The following is a 4,523-nucleotide window of genomic DNA, read 5'->3' as shown; positions in this document are numbered from 1 at the left end:
GTATTTGTGTTGTTCAAAAGGCCAGGCTTTTATGAATGTGCATGCGAGTGTGTGTGTGTGTGTCTGAATGGAGATGCATGCTGGGCCGAGGGAGGAGACAAGTGACCCTCAATTAGCTGTGGAGATAGACTGGCTTAAGCGCGTGTCTCTGAGATAATAGAAGATCATGTAGACCACATGGACTAATGGGAAGTCATTAGTTGACCCCTGAGGGCCCCGGGACTTTGACCAGCCACCACCGGTCTCAGGTTTCACAACGCCAGTGGCAAAAGCACTTGAGAATGCCAAAACAAAGTTGCTGAAATGCAGAAATATGTCTGTCATTGTTACGGTCGTCTGAGACGGAGCTGAAGATCTGGACGTGGTTCTGATCCAACGATTTACGCTGTGAGACCACTGTGTCATGTCGACGTCTGCAGCGGCAAAAGAAAGGAGTCTGAATGAGAGAGAGAGAGAGAGAGAGAGAGAGAGAGAGACAGTGAAGAATTGTTGGAATGTGCTCAACTGAGACAAGGACAAAGAGAGTGAGAGACACTGAGAAACACTGAACGGCTCCATGTACTGATTGAAAACTTGCTGATGGAAGTCACTTCCAGTCCGTCTACGGTGATGAACTCCCTCAGACCCAGTTACTCTGAGTTAGGTTGAACATTTTCACGGCAACTAAACGATTCTTACCAGCAAATTCACCCTGTGATTGGACCGTAATTAAACTCCTACTGAGATTATGCAAATTAGTGCTGCTCGACTACTGGTTAAATAAACCGTTACCATCTCTAGGTCTTGATCAAAATTCACCTCGGAGTCTGAAAAGCCAAAGTAAATCTGTCTAAACCTTTTCACTGTTTATCCATTAAAAATCCAACAGGAAACAGAAGATCAGACGATCTACACTGTAGAAAAGTCTAAAAAGTCTTGTCTCAAGGAATGACTTTTTGTTTAGTGAAGGTCATTTTGCACCAGAATTAATTCTGTTTTCATTACATTTATACCTCAAGCGTTCAGTAGATCAGTGAGCTGAGACGCAGTACATCACGTTCTGCCCAGACCGGTGAAGCCGGCGGTGTGGACCAGAGCTGGCGGCTGAAGGCGGAGCCGGAATACAAAGAATCATATGAAGAGAGAACAGACTTCAAAGTCAGAATCAGAACTTTAAATCGACTTTCAGTCCCAGCTCGGCCGACGTGTCTGTACCTCACTGTGAAATGGTGAACTGTGCCTTTAGGGAGAAATCCCACAGAGTCCATCAGTTCTTTCTTCAAAGGTGAACAGTTCCTCTGAAGTGCAGCCAACAACAGTTCTATGGCGTTTTGTAGCCGAGCGGCTGTGACAAACGGAGGGTCAGGAACCGCTGTGGAAACCACGACGGAAACATTCATTCATTCAGATTCTGCCACCGCCTCCACCTCAGAGTCAGGTGTCATCAGGGTCAGGTGGGGGCGCTGCAGACCCCGGACAGTTCAGCAGCCTATCACAGGGCCACATGTAAAAACAAACAACTATTCATGCTGTAGGTCTCAGTTTAGTGTTAACAACTAAACCCAGATGGGACTCGAACCCACAACCCCTGCCTTAGGAGGTCAGTGCCTTTATTAGACCAGTGTTTCTCAAACATTCGCAACCCAATTCAATAGACCCATTAGTCCAGTGTTTCCCAAACATGTTTTTCCTCTTTAAAAGTCACAAACATTCGCAACCCAAGTCAATAGACATTATTCGTAAACTCCTGGGAAACATGCTGCGAGACGACCCACCTGAGGGCCGCGACCCAGTCTTTGGGACACAATGCATTATGTCACTGGGGACTAGACAGACTGTCGAGTCTGAAACAAATGGATGGAGCCGTCGTCGTCGCTCTGCTGGCTTTGCCAAAATGCACAGCAGTACATTCAGCAGCCAAACTATTCAGAGTGCGTCGACACTTCACTGCGTCGTGTTTTATTTGTGTTGGATGACGGGCTGCTGACGGTGACATTGTGGAGACAGTCCCAGATGCAGCGAGGATGGACCACACCACACTGTGGAGTATAAACACCTCCATGAGGAATGCCTGATTGTGTTCTGCTCCAAGAGGCAGAGGGGAGCTGCATTCCTGAGACAGACTCCCCTCCCTGCCCCGGCTCACAGGGGACTTTCCTGCCCCCGTATGAACACCGTGCATCCAGCTGAGTTACTGTGGCCTGATGGGAAATTAACATGAAGAAATTTAAATCCATTCGATTTAAGCCTCACTTTCTCTCAGTAGTTTCCGTCCTCGGTCCTCAGTTCTACATAAGTCTGATCATTATCTTAAAACATGCGTGTGTCAGCATGTCAATCAAGAGCCACACCCCCCTCTCCCCCCCCCACCCCACAAAAGTTGACTAGACACGCAGGCTAGATCACACTGATAAATGAGACAAATAAAGTGAGAGGAGAAATCATTTCCTTTTTTTTAACTTTTTTTTTTTTTATCTTCATCTGCATCTCGGTCGTCAGTTAATGTTTAGTTACGAAAACCATTTTGTGCTTCCTTCCTTGTTGACTATTATCTTGGAAATCTTTGCTCGACATTTGTAAACCAGTCGTTCCAAAGTTACTTCACTGATTCCTTTCACTGATTAAACAAATCAAATCTCCTCCATGTCGGTGATCTCTCTGTAAATGGTTTATCTTGTTGTGAAGGTGTTTGTTTGGATCGTTGTTCACTTTAACTGTTGGGCCGTTCTCACTTCTTCAAAAATAGACGTCCCTCCCATTTCAGGGAGACTAACCTGGTCCAATAAAGGTTAGATCAAAATGTAAAAAACAATAAGGCTGAATTTATTTGCTTTATGAGTGAAAGTCGCCCAGCAGGTGTCAGTAATTCAACTAAAAAGTTGCCAATAAAACATAAAAAAAGAAAGAAGCTAGCAGATGGGCTAGCAGCATTAGCATAGCTTAGCTTAGCCATGCCGTGAAGAATAGTGATTCTTGAAGGCCACACATCAGTTCATTTCAATTCATTCTTTCAGGGGTCACAGGTCACCGGAGCCCGTTCCCACCGTCGACCTGTGGCGTTAACTGTGTGGATACCAAGAGAAAACTTCTGACATTGACTGTAACTCTCAGCGCTCAGGGCAGCCTGGCGGGGCGGGGGAGGTGAGGGAGAAGGTGAGAGTCCAGCATGAGTGAGAGAGTGAGCATTTCCTGCATCACTACTCAGAAATAGGTGTATTTTTACAACGTGGAATCTAAAAATGTCTCCTCCAAGCGTTGCTCCTTCGACGCTGAGCTCGTCCCTGTTGTTCCTGTTTACAGCGGTCGTTTCCTGACAATGTTGAGCTTCGTGTGTCACACTCTGTCATCTGGTATTACTCTCAGAAACCACAGGTTGTGCGTATGCTGTATCCTGCATGTGTGTGTGTGTGTGTGTGTGAGTTTGTATGTGTGACAATTCCTAATTTTAAAAGCGTGTTTTAACAAGGACGGTAAAGGTCCTAATTACTACCACATTACAAAAATAATTTGTCCAACAAGCTACAAAACAACCTCGAAATACTTAAAATGTAAAAAAAAAAAAAATTGAATTCCAAAAATTAAAACATTTAATTCTGTCAGTCACAGATTTTCCTCCTTGTCACTGTTGATGTGTCATAAAAATCCCCCGCGTTACTGAAGCCCACTTCTCAGTATTGTTCTCCACACAGATCGACCCATTTCCTGTGGGCCATAAATGGAGATGAAATTTAACTGGGATAGAAACTCCTGCTGGTGACAAAGGGAATAGCACTGTGATGTAATCCTGATATGAACACTGGCCTTTTTTCTAGATCCAATAAATGGAAAAAAAGAGTGGTTTACAGTTTACAGGTAGAAAAATACCAAAACATTTCCCAAAGTTAACATCACAATTTACAGTTAATCAAAAATAATTTTTAAAAAAATTCTTTCCCAGGTGTCATGTGATCAATCTCACCCAGAGTTCTAGTCCATAATGTAACTCAGAAACACTTTCAGAAATCCTTTCTCCAGACTCATGGCAGTGAAGACCAATCACAGCAGAGGCCAATTCAGAGTGAACAAAATCCTGCCTGTTTTCTGGGTTCACACTGTTGTTCACACCTGAGGCCAATTCACAGTGAACAAAATCCTGCCTGTTTTCTGGATAAAAACTGTGACGACAGTGAAGTCCACAATTACCAGGTGTCCTCGAACCACTGACCTTATTACTGAAGGACAGGCACACTAACCACTACGCCACCATGTGGTATGTGGTGGTATGTCTGACTTTATTATTTGATGTGATTTTTGTTGTGGGCCAGATTGGACGGTTCTGTGGGCCAGATTGGACCCACAGGCCACAGGTTGATAATCACTATTTTAAGGGATATTTGCTGCGTCGTTCTACTGAAGCCCTGAGTGAGTGAGGACTTTATGTTTTAATAGGACAAAAAACAAAAGTGTTAAATTTCCTCTAGGTTATGATATCAGTGGATCAGACAACGTCCTGCTGTGAACCTGCCTCACAAAAAAAAGGGGTCACTGTAACATATCCTACAGCT

Source organism: Cynoglossus semilaevis, chromosome 17 (assembly GCF_000523025.1).
Source record: "Cynoglossus semilaevis isolate Cse_v1.0 chromosome 17, Cse_v1.0, whole genome shotgun sequence".
In the NCBI taxonomy this organism is placed as follows: domain Eukaryota; kingdom Metazoa; phylum Chordata; class Actinopteri; order Pleuronectiformes; family Cynoglossidae; genus Cynoglossus; species Cynoglossus semilaevis.
This window is presented reverse-complemented; position numbering follows the sequence as displayed.